The sequence below is a fragment of the Pecten maximus genome, chromosome 1, assembly GCF_902652985.1.
Source record: "Pecten maximus chromosome 1, xPecMax1.1, whole genome shotgun sequence".
Lineage (NCBI taxonomy): Eukaryota > Metazoa > Mollusca > Bivalvia > Pectinida > Pectinidae > Pecten > Pecten maximus.
The window spans coordinates 14,360,050-14,381,756 of record NC_047015.1 but is presented as its reverse complement, the minus strand read 5'-3'; the positions used below and the strand labels follow the sequence as shown (position 1 = coordinate 14,381,756).

Sequence of the window (21,707 nt, the reverse complement as noted above, 5' to 3'; positions counted from 1 at the left end):
TAAAAAAAGAAAGGAAAATACAAAGAGTGCAGTTTTTACGTATACAGTATATATATATTCTGTGTATTTGTAAGTAGATGACAGTTTTTACCTATATTATATCTATAGTAAATGACCAACATTTCTCTGCACAGTGTATGCACGCCTCACAAGTTTTTTTTCGCCAATCAATGATATGTATACGCGAGGAGTCAGTCACGCGTGACCCATGAACGTACACAAGGAGAGTTCCTATTTTTGACTATAACCTATCGGCAATGGAGTAACAACTTCGGATGGGACCGATAGTCTTGTGGTGTATACAACCTTCTGTCGTGTCGTAACACTGGATATTTTAATGATTTAACCGACTGTTATGTCAGACCTACCTGTTGTGTGATGAACTGATGGATCGGTGAGAATAACGGGTACACAAGGTAAGTTATTGTTTATCCAAATTCACCTTTGTAACCTACTTACCTACCTGTCTGTTATCCCGAGACTTGTTATTTGTACCGATTTTCACCTGAAAGGTGTATTATTTACAATCCTTCATCACTAAAATATCTAATCTTACAAGTAATTAACGCCGATAATGATTACGCCATAACAACATCACTGTGATCTGTGTGAATATCTATTGATAGGATTTCTGAAATTGTCAATCACATCAACCCCCATATATTACACATATACCGGGGTATTGAGGTTTCTGTCAATGACAATGCGTATTAGGCGACCAAGTACAGAGAGTAAGTGACATTTGGTGAGTTCTACAAGGAGCTGCCTTGTATCCTGACTTGTCATTCTCCTTCGATTATTACCGAACGTATAATACCGTCCAACTCTACCGTGGCGGATATAAATGTGCTATGTATAAGACAATTTTGACGGGGATATGACTGCTGTATCAGATGTATCTATAAAACAGTCCGGCGAGTCAAGAAACTTAACGTCGTAATATGTTAGCCATTGCATGTAAAAACTGGGGTTTCGTATTCACAAAATAATAAACGAGTTGAAAGTTATTTCTGCACCCTAAGTTTGGATTTGAATCTGTATAATTGAATAATTTTAAAGGAAACACTCCGAGTGTTTGAAAATAAAACGGATGCTGTTACCCGGATCTCGATCTCATTGGCTACTGCTGGGTGTGTCCCTTCAGGAATCGAAGAGATAGTAACATTGACGTCTACCTCAAATACAAGACACAAATAGTACAGTGTGTGGACATCTCGTCCATTATTACGGTCTGGTACGAGTGGTATCGGTAGGCTATAACGACTTACACTATAATAGGGTAATATTCTACAGTTTATCATATTAAATAAGACAGATTATCGTACAACTTGTGGTTACCTACAATACAACGTAAAACAATGGCAGGCTTGACATACGAGGTAATAATGACGTAATATTTGCATAATGTTTTCTAAGATTTGTACACTGCACCTTAAAAATTACAATATTGTTTCCTATGGAGAATTTGTTAAAGTCGGTATACCTACACTTGATGGTAAATCATGACACCACTAAACCAACTTTAATACAATACAAGATATATGCTACTTTTAAACTACGTGTTGAAAGGGAACTGATGACTAACGGGGCTATTTCACGATGAAGAGTTTTTAATCAAGGGACTTCAAAGAGCGATCGTGATACGATTGTCAGTGATAGGTACAGGGTACCTCCAACACACGTCGGTACCCAACATTACTCCCCCCTTATCGACCGTAGATAGTGAGGAGGACCGTAACAAGACTACCGGTGGTTTACCGATGATCTTCCAAAGGAGCTTGCAAAGCTCTATGGGCACAAATTTGACATAATCTTTCCTGAATTTCCGAGACAAAAATAATTAAAAGCATACAGGTTATCTTTTAATCTTGAATAATTTCACTTAATGTTTCGGTCTACTTTTGTTGACCAATTGGGTTTAGTTCGGATGATTAGGATGCACCCGTTCGTCGTGACATGGTAATAAAACAATTATTCGGCGGATTTAATTTATTTAACTAGTAATTAATTCCACACCATATCCATGAAATGGAGCTTAGCGTAGAGTAACCCTTGGTTAGCGAAGATGCACCATATCATGCACGTTCTAGCTCAGAGCTATATTGTCATTAATACATTCACGGGTCTCTATAAGTCTGAATGGGTAACATAACTAAACCCCCTGTCTGTTGGTAACAATGGGTAACATAACTAAACCCTCTGTCTGTTGGTGACAATGGGTAACATAACTAAACCCTCTGTCTGTTGGTAACAATGGGTAACATAGCTAAATCCTCTGTCTGTTGGTGACAATGGGTAACATAACTAAACCCTCTGTCTGTTGGTAACAATGGGTAACATAGCTAAACCCTCTGTCTGTTGGTGACAATGGGTAACATAACTAAACCCTCTGTCTGTTGGTGACAATGGGTAACATAACTAAACCCTCTGTCTGTTAGGACAATGGGTAACATAGCTAAACCCTCTGTCTGTTGGTGACAATGGGTAACATAGCTAAACCCTCTGTCTGTTGGTGACAATGTTATGGGTAACATAACTAAACCCTCTGTCTGTTGGTGACAATGGGTAACATAACTAAACCCTCTGTCTGTTGGTGACAATGTTATGGGTAACATAACTAAACCCTCTGTCTGTTGGTGACAATGTTATGGGTAACATAACTAAACCCTCTGTCTGTTAGTGACAATGTTATGGGTAACATAGCTAAACCCTCTGTCTGTTCGTGACAATGGGTAACATAGCTAAACCCTCTGTCTGTTGGTGACAATGTTATGGGTAACATAGCTAAACCCTCTGTCTGTTAGGACAATGGGTAACATAACTAAACCCTCTGTCTGTTGGTGACAATGTTATGGGTAACATAGCTAAACCCTCTGTCTGTTGGTGACAATGTTATGGGTAACATAACTAAACCCTCTGTCTGTTAGTGACAATGTTATGGGTAACATAACTAAACCCTCTGTCTGTTGGTGACAATGGGTAACATAACTAAACCCTCTGTCTGTTAGGACAATGGGTAACATAGCTAAACCCTCTGTCTGTTGGTGACAATGTTATGGGTAACATAGCTAAACCCTCTGTCTGTTGGTGACAATGTTATGGGTAACATAACTAAACCCTCTGTCTGTTGGTGACAATGTTATGGGTAACATAACTAAACCCTCTGTCTGTTGGTGACAATGTTATGGGTAACATAGCTAAACCCTCTGTCTGTTGGTGACAATGTTATGGGTAACATAGCTAAACCCTCTGTCTGTTGGTGACAATGGGTAACATAACTAAACCCTCTGTCTGTTGGTGACAATGTTATGGGTAACATAACTAAACCCTCTGTCTGTTGGTGACAATGTTATGGGTAACATAGCTAAACCCTCTGTCTGTTTGTGACAATGGGTAACATAGCTAAACCCTCTGTCTGTTGGTGACAATGTTATGGGTAACATAACTAAACCCTCTGTCTGTTGGTGACAATGTTATGGGTAACATAGCTAAACCCTCTGTCTGATGGTGACAATGTTATGGGTAACATAACTAAACCCTCTGTCTGTTGGTGACAATGTTATGGGTAACATAACTAAACCCTCTGTCTGTTGGTGACAATGTTATGGGTAACATAGCTAAACCCTCTGTCTGTTAGTGACAATGTTATGGGTAACATAGCTAAACCCTCTGTCTGTTAGTGACAATGTTATGGGTAACATAACTAAACCCTCTGTCTGTTGGTGACAATGTTATGGGTAACATAACTAAACCCTCTGTCTGTTGGTGACAATGTTATGGGTAACATAACTAAACCCTCTGTCTGTTGGTGACAATGTTATGGGTAACATAACTAAACCCTCTGTCTGTTAGTGACAATGTTATGGGTAACATAGCTAAACCCTCTGTCTGTTCGTGACAATGGGTAACATAACTAAACCCTCTGTCTGTTAGGACAATGGGTAACATAACTAAACCCTCTGTCTGTTGATGACAATGTTATGGGTAACATAGCTAAACCCTCTGTCTGTTGGTGACAATGTTATGGGTAACATAGCTAAACCCTCTGTCTGTTGGTGACAATGGGTAACATAGCTAAACCCTCTGTCTGTTGGTGACAATGTTATGGGTAACATAACTAAACCCTCTGTCTGTTGTTGCATGGATTGTGACATTGAATCAAGTCCAATGTACATACAATTTGAACCCACCTACCTCACATGGTTTGTTAATATTTGTGTAGGTGTGACCTGAATGTCGGTATTTATGTACTATTAATCACAGACCAATCGTAGAAAACTATGTAAACACATGTAGACATGTACTTGTCAGAGCCAGAGGCATACATACATTGTCCGAAGATCATGCTGACCATTTCACAAATACATGCAATTAGGATTTACAAAATAGTTCAATACGGTGTGATTACGATACCATCCTAATTACCAGTTTGTTTATATACAGTCTGATTACGATACCATCCTAATTACCAGTTTGTATAATACAGTGTGATTACGATACCATCCTAATTACCAGTTTGTTTATATACAGTGTGATTACGATACTATCCTAATTACCAGTTTGTATGATACAGTGTGATTACGATACCATCCTAATTACCAGTTTGTATAATACAGTGTGATTACGATACCATCCTAATTACCAGCTTGTCTAATACAGTGTGATAACGATACCATCCTAATTACCAGTTTGTATAATACAGTGTGATTACGATACCATCCTAATTACCAGTTTGTATAATACAGTCTGATAACGATACCATCCTAATTACCAGTTTGTATAATACAGTGTGATTACGATACCATCCTAATTACCAGTTTGTTTATATACAGTGTGATTACGATACCATCCTAATTACCAGTTTGTATAATACAGTGTGATTACGATACCATCCTAATTACCAGTTTGTATAATACAGTGTGATTACGATACCATCCTAATTACCAGTTTGTTTATATACAGTGTGATTACGATACCATCCTAATTACCAGTTTGTTTATATACAGTGTGATTACGATACCATCCTAATTACCAGTTTGTATAATACAGTGTGATTACGATACCATCCTAATTACCAATTTGTTTATATACAGTGTGATTACGATACCATCCTAATTACCAGTTTGTATAATACAGTGTGATTACGATACCATCCTAATTACCAGTTTGTATAATACAGTGTGATTACGATACCATCCTAATTACCAGTTTGTTTATATACAGTGTGATTACGATACCATCCTAATTACCAGTTTGTTTATATACAGTGTGATTACGATACCATCCTAATTACCAGTTTGTATAATACAGTGTGATTACGATACCATCCTAATTACCAGTTTGTTTATATACAGTGTGATTACGATACTATCATCATCATCATCATCATACTTTATGATGATGATGATGATGATGATGATGATGTTAATTGATTATTTGGACCAGAAGTCAAAACTAACAGTGTCATCATCCTATGAACTTCATGAATGTGTACAACGTAGTAGTGTGTATTACAGGGTACCTTACCCAGGTCTGTAGTACAGGGTACCTTACCCAGGTCTGTATTACAGGGTACCTTACCCAGGTCTGTATTACAGGGTACCTTACCCAGGTCTGTATTACAGGGTACCTTACCCAGGTCTGTATTACAGGGTTCCTTACCCAGGTCTGTATTACAGGGTACCTTACCCAGGTCTGTATTACAGGGTACCTTACCCAGGTCTGTATTACAGGGTACCTTACCTAGGTGTGTATTACAGGGTACCTTACCAAGGTCTGTATTACAGGGTACCTTACCCAGGTCTGTATTACAGGGTACCTTACCCAGGTCTGTATTACAGGGTACCTTACCCAGGTCTGTATTACAGGGTACCTTACCCAGGTCTGTATTACAGGGTACCTTACCAAGGTGTGTATTACAGGGTACCTTACCCAGGTCTGTATTACAGGGTACCTTACCCAGGTCTGTATTACAGGGTACCTTACCAAGGTCTGTATTACAGGGTACCTTACCCAGGTCTGTATTACAGGGTACCTTACCCAGGTCTGTATTACAGGGTACCTTACCAAGGTCTGTATTACAGGGTACCTTACCCAGGTCTGTATTACAGGGTACCTTACCCAGGTCTGTAGTACAGGGTACCTTACCCAGGTCTGTATTACATGGTACCTTACCCAGGTCTGTATTACAGGGTACCTTACCTAGGTCTGTATTACAGGGTACCTTACCCAGGTCTGTATTACAGGGTACCTTACCCAGGTCTGTATTACAGGGTACCTTACCAAGGTCTGTATTACAGGGTACCTTACCCGGGTCTGTATTACAGGGTACCTTACCCAGGTCTGTATTACAGGGTACCTTACCCAGGTCTGTATTACAGGGTACCTTACCCAGGTCTGTATTACAGGGTACCTTACCCAGGTCTGTATTACAGGGTACCTTACCCAGGTCTGTATTACAGGGTACCTTACCCAGGTCTGTATTACAGGGTACCTTACCTAGGTCTGTATTACAGGGTACCTTACCAAGGTCTGTATTTAGGGTACCTTACCCAGGTCTGTATTACAGAGTACCTTACCCAGGTCTGTATTACAGGGTACCTTACCAAGGTCTGTATTACAGGGTACCTTACCTGGGTCTGTATTACAGGGTACCTTACCAAGGTCTGTATTACAGGGTACCTTACCCAGGTCTGTATTACAGGGTACCTTACCCAGGTCTGTAGTACAGGGTACCTTACCCAGGTCTGTATTACAGGGTACCTTACCCAGGTTTGTATTACAGGGTACCTTACCTAGGTCTGTATTAAAGGGTACCTTACCCAGGTGTGTATTACAGGGTACCTTACCCAGGTCTGTATTACAGGGTACCTTACCCAGGTCTGTATTACAGGGTACCTTACCTAGGTCTGTATTACAGGGTACCTTACCCGGGTTTGTATTACAGGGTACCTTACCTAGGTCTGTATTACAGAGTACCTTACCCAGGTTTGTATTACAGGGTACCTTACCCAGGTCTGTATTACAGGGTACCTTACCCGGGTTTGTATTACAGGGTACCTTACCTAGGTCTGTATTAAAGGGTACCTTACCCAGGTCTGTATTACAGGGTACCTTACCCAGGTGTGTATTACAGGGTACCTTACCCAGGTGTGTATTACAGGGTACCTTACCCAGATCTGTATTACAGGGTACCTTACCCAGGTCTGTATTACAGGGTACCTTACCCAGGTCTGTATTACAGGGTACCTTACCTAGGTCTGTATTACAGGGTACCTTACCTAGGTCTGTATTACAGGGTACCTTACCTAGGTCTGTATTACAGGGTACCTTACCCAGGTCTGTATTACAGGGTACCTTACCCAGGTCTGTATTACAGGGTACCTTACCCAGGTCTGTATTACAGGGTACCTTACCTAGGTCTCTATTACAGGGTACCTTACCAAGGTCTGTATTACAGGGTACCTTACCAAGGTCTGTATTACAGGGTACCTTACCCAGGTCTGTATTTAGGGTACCTTACCCAGGTCTGTATTACAGGGTACCTTACCCAGGTCTGTATTACAGGGTACCTTACCAAGGTCTGTATTACAGGGTACCTTACCCAGGTCTGTATTACAGGGTACCTTACCCAGGTCTGTATTACAGGGTACCTTACCCAGGTCTGTCAGGCAACCATGCGCCGGTCGATGTGTGCGTCATGTGCATCGAAAAACTACATTAAAGAAATTTAATATATTTCACAATCATTTTCAGTATCTTTAGGTCCCCTACTGGCAGTTACTTGGGAATGAGGGCAATATATCCGTGACACGGTTTAAGTCTTGTCTATAAATGATAACTGGAGCGGATCGCGGGTATTGTTCATATTTTATAAAGATACACATTCGGTTTTAAGACCACGATTGTATCACGATCCTTAAATCGTAAACCACTGGATATAAATAAGTGATACCTATTCTTGTGTGACGTTCAATGCAAGGAGATACCAACTCCCAAACAATATCGGGTTGTATGTGATAAGAGAGTAAATTGTCTGTCAAAAGCATGCTATTATTAGTATTTAAGTCTATACTAAGTTATCGCGAGTGACGTCCTTCTTCACCGTCCCTAACTTGACTGTATTCTCCAATAGTCATTCACATCAATCAATAAATAATCCAAATTCTGTAAATCTTTAAATTTCCAATTCCTTATAGTCAAAGCAATATTCTATAATCTCCCACCGCGGAATAAAGAAACTTCAGTCTTGTAAATAATTGTATAAGCTCACACAGCAGAGGAAACAAACATCATGTTTATAATGATTTTCTACTGTAATAGATAGTGTGTCCGGTCTAACGATATTCCACTGTAATAGATAGTGTGTCCGGTCTAACGATACCCCACTGTAACAGATAGTGTGTCCGGTCTAACGATATTCTGGTGTAATAGATAGTGTGTCCGGTCTAACGATATTCCACTGTAATAGATAGTGTGTCCGGTCTAACGATATTCTGGTGTAATAGATAGTGTGTCCGGTCTAACGATATTCCACTGTAATAGATAGTGTGTCCGGTCTAACGATATTCCACTGTAACAGATAGTGTGTCCGGTCTAACGATATTCTGGTGTAATAGATAGTGTGTCCGGTCTAACGATATTCCACTGTAACATATAATGTGTCCGGTCTAACGATATTCTGGTGTAATAGATAGTGTGTCCGGTCTAACGATATTCTGGTGTAATAGATAGTGTGTCCGGTCTAACGATATTCCACTGTAATAGATAGTGTGTCCGGTCTAACGATATTCCACTGTAACAGATAGTGTGTCCGGTCTAACGATATTCTGGTGTAATAGATAGTGTGTCCGGTCTAACGATATTCCACTGTAACATATAATGTGTCCGGTCTAACGATATTCTGGTGTAATAGATAGTGTGTCCGGTCTAACGATATTCTGGTGTAATAGATAGTGTGTCCGGTCTAACGATATTCCACTGTAATAGATAGTGTGTCCGGTCTAACGATATTCTGGTGTAATAGATAGTGTGTCCGGTCTAACGATATTCCACTGTAATAGATAGTGTGTCCGGTCTAACGATATTCCACTGTAACAGATAGTGTGTCCGGTCTAACGATATTCTGGTGTAATAGATAGTGTGTCCGGTCTAACGATATTCCACTGTAACATATAATGTGTCCGGTCTAACGATATTCTGGTGTAATAGATAGTGTGTCCGGTCTAACGATATCCCACTGTAATAGATAGTGTGTCCGGTCTAACGATATTCTGGTGTAATAGATAGTGTGTCCGGTCTAACGATACCCCACTGTAACAGATAGTGTGTCTGGTCTAACGATATTCCACTGTAACAGATAGTGTGTCTGGTCTAACGATATTCCACTGTAACAGATAGTGTGTCTGGTCTAACGATATTCCACTGTAACATATAGTGTGTCCGGTCTAACGATACCCCACTGTAACAGATGTGTCCGGTGTAACGGTATTCTGGTGTAATAGATAGTGTGTCCGGTCTAACGATACCCCACTGTAAAAGATAATGTGTCCGGTCAAACGATATTCCACTGTAATAGATAGTGTGTCCGGTCTAACGATAATCCACTGTAATAGATAGTGTGTCCGGTCTAACGATACCCCACTGTAACAGATGTGTCCGGTGTAACGGTATTCTAGTGTAATAGATAGTGTGTCCGGTCTAACGATACCCCACTGTAAAAGATAATGTGTCCGGTCTAACGATATTCTGGTGTAATATATAGTGTGTCCGGTCTAACGATATCCCACTGTAACAGATAGTGTGTCCGGTCTAACGCTATTCTGGTGTAATAGATAGTGTGTCCGGTCTAACGATACCCCTCTGTAATAGATAGTGTGTCCGGTCTAACGATATTCTGGTGTAATAGATAGTGTGTCCGGTCTAACGATATTCTGGTGTAATAGATAGTGTGTCCGGTCTAACGATACCCCTCTGTAATAGATAGTGTGTCCGGTCTAACGATATTCTGGTGTAATATATAGTGTGTCCGGTCTAACGATATCCCTCTGTAATAGATAGTGTGTCCGGTCTAACGATATTCTGGTGTAATAGATAGTGTGTCCGGTCTAACGATATTCTGGTGTAATAGATAGTGTGTCCGGTCTAACGATACCCCACTGTAATAGATAGTGTGTCCGGTCTAACGATACCCCTCTGTAATAGATAGTGTGTCCGGTCTAACGATACCCCACTGTAAAAGATAATGTGTCCGGTCTAACGATATTCTGGTGTAATATATAGTGTGTCCGGTCTAACGATATCCCACTGTAACAGATAGTGTGTCCGGTCTAACGCTATTCTGGTGTAATAGATAGTGTGTCCGGTCTAACGATACCCCTCTGTAATAGATAGTGTGTCCGGTCTAACGATATTCTGGTGTAATAGATAGTGTGTCCGGTCTAACGATATTCTGGTGTAATAGATAGTGTGTCCGGTCTAACGATACCCCTCTGTAATAGATAGTGTGTCCGGTCTAACGATACCCCTCTGTAATAGATAGTGTGTCCGGTCTAACGATATTCCAATGTAATAGAAAGTGTGTCCAGTCTAACGATATTCTGGTGTAATAGATAGTGTGTCCGGTCTAACGATACCCCTCTGTAATAGATAGTGTGTCCGGTCTAACGATATTCCACTGTGACAGATAGTGTGTCCGGTCTAACGATACCCCTCTGTAATAGATAGTGTGTCCGGTCTAACGATATTCCACTGTGACAGATAGTGTGTCCGGTCTAACGATACCCCACTGTAACAGAGATCCGTATATTTTACTGTAAGGACGTCCTCGATCTACCGACTTACACGTCGATCACAGCCATCAGCTGTTTTACGAGTTCGCCTTTTAACTACATGGTGTCAAAATCGGGGTCACGGTTATCAATAAATTTTCAATGTCCTCGTTCTACATACTTCATTCATCATTTCAGCCGTCAGCTTCTATACGACCAACTGGGGTCAACATTGAGTTCAATCTGAATATAGATAAATTATTGAAGTATGCTCTACCGATTTCTTTAATTAATATTCTGATTGGAAACTTCACGGGATCAAAGTTGAGGTCATCGTTACTATAAATAAATTTACATTTATCATTATGATTTGCGATTAGTTCTTGATGAGGGGCATTTGTATCTTCTCGGATGACTGGTGACCTCAGGTCACGTGTTCTGTCTAAAGAAATTTGGCTGTGTGAACTTGTCTCTCAGGTCACCTGTTCTGTCTTAAGAGGTTCTGTTTAATTTTATTTACAAACGTGAAAACCTTTTTACTTCATACTAACCTCGAAATCTTTGTTAAATAGTCGAACAAAACTTTTCCATTTACAACGTAACGCCAAACCAAGCCTACCCTATAGCTATCGATACCCGAATGACACAACAAAGGTCGCGGTTAAATTGGCCGAGGTTGATTACACCCTTTCACTGGTAATGGAGCAGATTGTTGACGTCTTTATGGGTGGCTGATTTCAATTTAGAAAAGACTTTCGTCATAGTCAAATGCATTGCCCATATTTCACATATTTGAGCCAGATTAATAGTACACGCAGAGACCTTTACACTGTACATCCGTCACTGATGCAGTGACGTCATTTCAAAGTACATAGAGAATACATGGTCAGTGTCTTAAAATATAAGCTGTATTTTGGCGAGGGTAAAGAAAGACAAAAGTGGCGAGCCTTGGCGAGCCACTTTTGTCTTTCTGTCCCGAGCCAAAAATACAGCTTATATTTCAAGACACTGACCATGTATTCTTTTTATCCTGCAACAATAAAAAAAACATAATCATAAAAAATAATCATTTTGAAGTGAAACGGTGTCAAAAATGACAGAAATATGTTTGCCTTTTAAACGTTGTTTCACTTGAAGTAGGTCAGTCGAATTGACGCACGTGCTAAGATTCCAAAATACAGCTGTTTTCCGTCACTGCCGTATACAGCAAAAATATATACGGTGGGTGTATTCCGACAATGTGGTGGCAGTTGCAGGATAAAGTGTATTATATGTCTGTTGCATTCACTCCCAGAATGCAATGCTACTGATTCGCGGTCCCATACAATTGTAGTTCATTGGTCAGGTTCATGATTTTTCGGATTTTTCCGCCTGGCACCGATTGTCACCTGATGTAAGATGTAATGGTGACAAATACTACACAATAGAGAAAACAAAATGACGTAGTTTAACGATTATGTGGTAATACTACACGTGTTTAACGATAATGTGGTAATACTACACGTGTTTAACGATAAGGTGGTAATACTACACGTGTTTAACGATAAAGTGGTAATACTACACGTGTTTAACGATAAAGTGGTAATACTACACGTGTTTGACGATGAGATGGTAATACTACACGTGTTTAACGATCAGGTGGTAATACTACACGTGTTTAACGATAAGATGGTAATACTACACGTGTTTAACGATAAAGTGGTAATACTACACGTGTTTAACGATAAGATGGTAATACTGCACGTGTTTGACGATAAAGTGGTAATACTACACGTGTTTAACGATAAAGTGGTAATACTACACGTGTTTGACGATAAGATGGTAATACTACAAGTGTTTAACGATCAGGTGGTAATACTACACGTGTTTAACGATAAGATGGTAATACTACACGTGTTTAACGATAAAGTGGTAATACTACACGTGTTTAACGATAAGGTGGTAATACTACACGTGTTTAACGACAAGGTGGTAATACTACACGTGTTTAACGATAAGATGGTAATACTACACGTGTTTGACGATAAGATGGTAATACTACACGTGTTTAACGATCAGGTGGTAATACTACACGTGTTTAACGATAAGATGGTAATACTACACGTGTTTAACGACAAGGTGGTAATACTACACGTGTTTAACGATAAGATGGTAATACTGCACGTGTTTAACGATAAAGTGGTAATGCTACACGTGCTTAACGATCAGGTGGTACTACTACACGTGTTTAATGATCAGGTGGTACTACTACACGTGTTTAACGATCAGGTGGTAATACTACACGTGTTTAACGACCAGGTGGTATACTATATAGAGGATATCTAACAGTGTTTTCAGTAATACCAAATATATTTCACGAGTGGGGCTAATATTTTGATATTTTTCATGAGTGCGCAGCACGAGTGAAACATATCAAAATATTAGCCACACGAGTGAAATATATTTGGTATTACTGAAGACACTGTTAGATATTCTGTTTATTACATTTTTTTATCAACGAAAAACCTACCCCGTATGCTAACTAGGCCTACAGCGAAAGTTTGCATACAAAAAAAAATGTAGTTCCCCCTGTCCAGGTGCTGACATATATGTCGGGCTTTCTGATTGGTCAATTATTGTGGTATTTTCTAATCATTAATTTGATTGGTCAAATCAGCAAAAGTGACATTTTTTATGATATTCTTCACTAGTGAAAAATATCACTTTTTTAGAATGAATAATTTTGATATTTCACTGGTAAAAATGTAATAAACATGTTTACCGGCAGTAATACTACATATACGTTACGCAAACCGATAATGTGATATAACTGACTTATTTTATCGTTGTAAACTAGTTCCGGTTAACGGAATTTTCCCTTTAGTCTACTGGTAGGATGTTTTCCTTTAGTACGAAAGGTCTTTACTTTAAAGCCCGGTACGGGTCGTGCATTATCCCTCTCCTGTTACATTCGGCGTCAAACTAAATACCCACAGATTGGATATAGGGTCTCTTCTGTGTCTCCGGGTTGAAAACTTTTGTTGAAAGATGGAGGAATGTAGCAGAACTGGACTTGGCTGAAAGCCGATGGCCAGGGTCCGCTTGTATAAAAATACTTAGATCTAAGTGTTGAGATTTCCTCAAATCTGAGGATTTCCTCAAATTACATGAGATTCCTCAAAATGGCTTGCAAAATCCTCCCTCAACCTCAACTTAGGCCTACCTCAAATTTTGAGTTTTTCCTCAAATCCTGAGATTTTCCTCAAATCCACTTGTTCAAAAGTAAAATATGCAGTTTTCCTCAAATAAATTTGAGATTTTCCTCAAATATTTGAGGTAGCTACAGAGCAACCTCAAATATGGCTAATTTAGGTCGATTGAGACACAGAAGAGGACAATGAAGGAGAAATCGTGTGTTTTTACCCAGAGTGAGTCTCGGAGGTATGTCAAGCGAAGAAACTGTTAGTCGCTTCAGATTTTCGCTAGATACATTGATATATATCACTAGTCTGATAGACACAGGTATTGCAAGGCCAACAAGGAGGAATTCAGTCCCCATCACAGCTGCAGCAAGTGCTTCTTGACTTAAGTTCTTACCCTCCGATTTCTCGCTACGGGAGCTTTCTTTAAATTGATCGATGATTCAATTGGTATATCCGAAAGCCAAGTTTCCAGAACAGTATATTCTATGTGCTTAGTAATCGTAAGTTAGGCAAGAAGATACGTAAGTATGCCATCCGGGGCCGAAGCATCAAGGGTGAATACAGATTTCTCCAGGATAGACTAGCAGGTAAACTTTCATTCGCAATTTTGGTGACGACAACATCCGGCTAATATTTAATGTAAAAGTGAACCCGAAGCCCGGTTATCATTATGCGGCGTGCAATAAAAAGCAAGCAAAATCACATACTATCACGTCCAAAACAATGCCACCAAGGTAATAAAATTCCTTTGAAACATTGGTTTACACAGAAACTATTTGACGTGCATTGCAATACACAATGAATGCAATATTGGTGACGATGTCTCCGATCCGGGAGTGTATAAAATTAGCCTCAAAGTCCGGTATTCGGACCGTTTTTTTTCCTAAAGTAATATGATCACATTGGTATATAATACAAATAACTACCGACGAAATCAAAGAAAAACAAATACTGTATCATATTAAATTCATAACAAAAAATATGTTTTTATTAAGCATAGCATGTTAACATACAGTATTCAAATTCAATAGAAGTAATTATTTTGATTTACATATATTTGCCTCTGAATTTATCTATAAATCATTCAAATAAGTTAAATAAATTATCAACAAGTTAAAATAAGTAAAGACATATTATGATTTCGGAATTTGAACTTAGAACTTAACATTTTGATTTCATTTAAATAAAATACATAATCAAATTTATGATTTGCATATATATATATAAGCCTGCAGGTATCAATCCCACTACTTCAATTATATTGATAATAATTTGAAATCAATATTTTTGTTTCGTGCTTGACCTAGGCCTCTGTTCCTTGAAATATGAGACAAAAGAAATATATATTACTCATGCAAAAAAAAATTATAGTCTAGCTTTTCCCAAAACATGCTTAAATATATATGCTCAAAATAATTTTAGTGACAAATTGAAACAAATAGGCAAGTTAAAATGTGATATTGGCCTGCAGATATATTTTGGCTAGGTCATGACAGCTAATATAAGATTACATGAAAGTGGATAAAGGATAATTTATGATTTCTGTTCATGCATATACAATTATGTATATACTTGACACAAAAATGTACACAGATAGTATACACAAAAAGTGTCAACAAAAGACATAAAACTCAAAGAATTACAAGTATACTTGGTATGTTCACAGTAAAGCATTATAATCATGATATGCACATGAACTATTATGTTCTATAGAAGTACATACGTAAACATATATACTTTTCAATTATGGTTATGTAGTCCATATACATAATACAAAATGCACATCAATGATGATCTATGATACAAGAATTGTGATGTACATGTGTATACTATAAATACTGTGATGCCAATACTTTAACTATTTAAACATTTTACTTTATAAATTAAATTGTCATACATTTCAGGATTTGAATTTGAAAATGGCAAATAACATGGACATTTTGAAATGCCCTATAATAAAACTGTATTATTACATTCTTGTAAATTCCTGTGTACAGGAGTACATTCCTATCATACAATATGACATCATATATGTATGAACAAGTAAAACCAATTCTTATGAACTGCATTGTAGGTAATTTCTTAGTGCATGAGACTGATATCATTATCATTTTTTTCTTTCATTCCACAATTTACACTCTTGTCATTATTTTGATAAAGCTTTATAATTATGTAATTGCACTACTCAACCATTTGTTATATATTATAACAAGTAATTGATAAACTGCTAATTATAATAATGATTTCCTGTGTGAAATCAATACACAAATAAGTATAAATTCATTCTGACCTGAAACAATTATGCATATTTATATTACAGGTAGCCATAACTGAATGTTGCTAGGTGACTCTGGATATCCATGCATGACTTTTCTGATGACACCATACAACCTTCCATCTACCCAATCAGAAATCAAATATAACGATGGTTTGTGTAAGACCAGAGTTAAGTTTGAGCAGACATTTGGAATACTGAAAAGGATATTTCCTTGTCTATCACTTGGACTACCTGTTGAGCCTATGAAGGCTGCTATCATGACGCTAGCCTGTGCTGTTCTTCTAATCTTTTAATATTTTTTTTTCCATAAAAATTACTAAGAACTTGTGGTAAAACAAAATGTTATGCAACTAGAATGACACGGTAAAGAGTAATTTACATAAAGATGAAAAAGTATATTCTGTTATAAAGAAATGTGTTGTATTCAACCAAGCAAATGGTACACACATTGCAATAAATGATTAATTATTACTACACAGAAATGATATTAGACATGATCAGTTTCACTAGACAGGATTTTGTACAGGCCCAATGTATTGTACTTTTTTTTTCCAAGACAAAAAAAAAATAAAGATTTCACAGTGAAATGATCATTGTCTCGTTTTCTTATTTCATAAACTCAAAATAAGCAATCTAGTTATATTCCTTGTTACCTTCTTTAATTAAAGATACCCCTAACCCCACAATATTTGGCCTGCCATTATGACCCTCTTTAAATATTTTTCGGCATAGCCATATAATTTTCCTTTTTGCCCCGGATAGGACGCGACAGGTGGCGTTACTGGTCAAGATGAAGTATGTGATTGGTCAATGTAGCGGTAAATGCAAATTGCAGATATGCAGTTAAAAACGAAACAAAGTTAAGATTGAATGTAAGCTGAATAAGCAGATGAATCTTTTCAAATGATACATTGATAAAATTAAATTCCTGATTAAAAATGATTCAAACAGATATAATTCTGTTATCCGTGCTGAAACGCATTATATCATTAATTTATTTCACCAGCAGTTTTACATTATAACCATGGCCACCAGCATTTAACCTATGCCGTTTATCTTTTTTAAAGATATTTCTTGTTTCCAATGGTGTTTGTATCTTGCACAGCATGACCACCTCCGGTTTTAGGTCTTTTTGACTTGTCTGTGAAAAATTAGAAAACAAATTGAAGTGTTTGAATGATCTCTGATTTGTTTTCTAATTGGAGTTTAAAAAAGAAAGTTGAATATATGTATATAGATGTATAAATTATACTTTTTAATTATATAATCAATATGATCATTTCCAAAAATGTAATTGTTTCTTCTCTATAAGTAATTTACTCAATACAGCAGTTCTTTGCATGTAGGCTGTAATATATACTGTTGTTTATTAGTTATACAGGTGAAAATATGTACCTTGCTGCTTGATATTATCAAACTGCTTCCGAATCTGAAGCATGGATCTGATTTCAACCCCAACACTGAAAACAAAACAATACTGGTATATATATATATAAGCATGCACTGATCAATTAAGCAATGAATGTTTTAGCAAATGTTATTATGATCCTATAACACACATTATTGCTGACAAACTTAAATCAAGCCTTTTAGAACCATGCTAAAATATTCATTAATCATATTTACATTTTAACAGAGAATTTTTTCATTTAATTATTTCAAACTATTTCGGAGCTGCAAATCAAGTGCTGACACGCTGAAATTGATGACATCACAGTGGAGATTGATGACCGAATAAAAACACTTGGTGTTGTAGGCAATTGGTAGCTTGCTGCCTTTGTTTATCATTTCAATAGGACAATGCAAAGAAAAAGTTCTGTAAATATTCTACAATTAATTTCCAAGAGTGAATCCTTTTCAATTGTATTGTTAAAACAATTTGTCCAACAATTTTAATTTCAACTGTTTCCAGAAGTTATACGAGTCCTATCAAAATTCTAGATATATTCTATAAGTACAAGACTCAGTATATGCATGTAGATTTATCAATGTATAACTACCTGTATGTGCTTACAATTAAATTGCTTAATACATTTTGTTTTAATATTTTGTCATGCCAAAAGTATTTGGCCACATCATTTGATAATTTACTAAAAGAATTCATGCATTTAGACAAATTTGTAACTGTTATGACTGTTTTATTTTAGCAAATTTTCTTTAAATTTCATATGCATGAACTTAGATAATTCAAAGCTACTGCTTATTAACTTTCACATCTTGAAATTCTCTTCTGTCACCTATAAATGTCATTTACAACATGACATTGACCCAGGCATCATTAACATCAATATGCCATTATGAGTCAAACCGAAAATTTCAGTCAGCACATACAATTTGTATGATAAAGTTCTAATGTAATGCTTATCCGATAAATGAAATAATTGTAATAAGAAACTAAAGACGTGTTTTGAAATATGTGTGATAATTAATGCTCATACAAATTAATATGTAATATTTTTGCATAGATGTTTCAATATTTTTTTATTTTTAAAATTAATTGAGCAACATTTTCATTTACAGTATTTATTTTGAGATAATTTTTTTAGCAAGGATTAAATTTATATTGTTCTTTAAAAAAAAATCCTGCCTTCTAGATCTAGCCTACATTATTTATTTATTGATTTTTTTTTTATAAATCCCCTGTAAATTGAATATTTTAGCATGGTTTAAAAGGCTTGATTTAAGTTTGTCAGCAATAACAATGTGGGTTATAAGATCATTTGCTTAAACATTCATTGCTTAATTGATCAGTGCATGCTTATATATATATATATATACCAGTATTGTTTTGTTTTCAGTGTTGGGGTTGATATCAGATCCGTGCTTAAGATTCGGAAGCAGTTTGATAATATCAAGCAGCAAGGTACATATTTTCACCTGTATAACTAAATAACAACAGTATATATTACAGCCTACATGCCAAGAACTGCTGTATTGAGTAAATTACTTACAGAGAAGAAACAATTAAATTTTTGGAAATGATCATGTTAATTAAAAAGTATAATTTATACATATATATACATATATTCAACTTTTTTTTTATACTCCAATTAGAAAACAAATCAGAGATCATTCAAACACTTCAATTTGTTTTCTAATTTTTCAGACAAGTAAAAAAGACCTAAAACCGGAGGTGGTCATGCTGTCCAAGATACAAACACCATTAGAAACAAGAAATATCTTTAAAAAAGATAAACGGCATAGTTTAAATGCTGGTGGCTATAATGTAAAACTGCTGGTGAAATAAATTAACGATACAATGCGTTTCAGCATCGATAACAGAATTATATCAGTTTGAATCATTTTTAATCAGGAATTAAATTTTATCTATGTATCATTTGAAAAGATTCATCTGCTTATTCAGCTTACATTCAATCTTAACTTTGTTTCGTTTTTAACTGCATATCTGCAATTTGCATTTACCGCTACATTGACCAATCACATACTTCATCTTGACCAGTAACGCCACCTGTCGTTTCATATCCGGGGCAAAAAGAAAAGTATATGGCTATGCCGAAAACTCTTTATAGAGGGTCATAATGGCAGGCCAAATATTGTGGGGTTAGGGGTATCTTTAAATAAAGAAGGTAACAAGGAAGATAACTAGATTGCTTGTTTTGAGTTTATGAAATAAGAAAACGAGACAATGATCATTTCACTGTGAAATCTTTATTTTTTTTGTCTTATAAAAAAAAAGTACAATACATTGGGTCTGTACAAAATCCTGTCTAGTGAAACTGATCATGTCTAATATCATTTCTGTATAGTAATAATTAATCATTTGTTGCAATGTGTGTACCATAAACTTTATCTCTCACACACATACATGCTCACATTTGTACATATGGTTGAATACAACACATTTCTTTATATAACAGAATATACTTTTTCATCTTTATGTAAATTACTCTTTACCGTGTCACTCTAGTTGCATAAAATTTTGTTTTACCACAAGTTCTTAGGCTCAGGCTAGCGTCATGATAGCAGCCTTCATAGGCTCAACACATAGTCCAAGTGATAGACAAGGAAATATCATTTTCAGTATTCCAAATGTCTGCTCAAACTTAACTCTGGTCTTACACAAACCATCCTTATATTTGATTTCTGATTGGGTAGATGGATGGTGGTATGGTGTCATCAGAAAAGTCGTGCATGGATATCCAGAGTCACCTAGCAACATTCAGTTATGGCTACCTGTAATATAAATATGCATAATTGTTTCGGGTCAGAATGAATTTATACTTATTTGTGTATTGATTTCACACAGGAAATCATTATTATAATTAGCAGTTTATCAATTACTAGTTATAATATACCCGGTATAACAAATGGTTGAGTAGTGCAATTACATAATTATATAGCTTTATCAAAATAATGACAAGAGTGTAAATTGTGGAATGAAAGAAAAAAATGATATTGATATCAGTCACATGCACTAAGAAATTACCTACAATGCAGTTCATAAGAATTGGTTTTACTTGTTCATACATATATGATGTCATATTGTATGATAGGAATGTACTCCTGTACACAGGAATTTACAAGAATGTAATAATACAGTTTTATTATAGGGCATTTCAAAATGTCCATGTTATTTGCCATTTTCAAATTTAAATCCTGAAATGTATGACAATTTAATTTATAAAGTAAAATGTTTAAATAGTTAAAGTATTGGCATCACAGTATTTATAGTATACACATGTACATGCACAATTCTTGTATCATAGATCATCATTGATGTGCATTTTGTATTATGTATATGGATTACATAACCATAATTGAAAAGTATATATGTTTACGTATGTACTTCTATAGAATATACTAGTTCATGTGCATATCATGATTATAATGCTTTACTGTGAACATACCAAGTATACTAGTAATTCTTTATGAGTTTGTTATGTTTTTTGTTGACACTTTTTGTGTATACTATCTGTGTACATTTTTGTGTCAAGTATATATATGCATAAACTGAAATCATAAATTATCCTTTGTCCACTTTCATGTAATCTTATATTAGCTGTCATGACCTAGCCAAAATATATCTGCAGGCCCAATATCACATTTTAACATGCCTATTTGTATCAATTTGTCACTAAAATTATTTTGAGCATATATTTAAGCATGTTTTGGGAATAGCTAGACTATAATTTTTTTTTCGCATGAATAATATGTATTGACTCATATTTCAAGGAACAGAGGCCTAGGTCAAGCACGAAACAAAAATATTGATTTCAAATTATTTTCAATATAATTGGAGTTGTAATATCCATGCTCTTATATATGTAATTGACTGTAGTCTACAATAGTGGGATTGATATCAGGCTTATATTTGTAAATCATAAAATTTGATTATGTATTTTATTTAAATGAAATCAAAATGTTAAGTTCTAAGTTCAAATTCCAAAATCATAATATGTCTTTTCTTATTTTAACTTGTTGATAATTTATTTAACTTATTTGAATGATTTATAGATA

At 36.2% G+C, this 21,707-nt stretch overlaps 1 protein-coding gene across 1 annotated transcript in view; it reads left to right on the top strand.

Moving 5' to 3' along the window:
- The first annotated feature begins 265 nt into the window (after positions 1 to 265).
- LOC117325680 (fibrillin-1-like) overlaps positions 266 to 21,707 on the top strand; it is an 86,531-nt gene continuing 65,089 nt past the window's right edge. Inside the window, 1 exon segment of the mRNA XM_033882098.1 lies at positions 266 to 416. The gene's annotated coding sequence lies outside the window, so the exon portion shown is untranslated.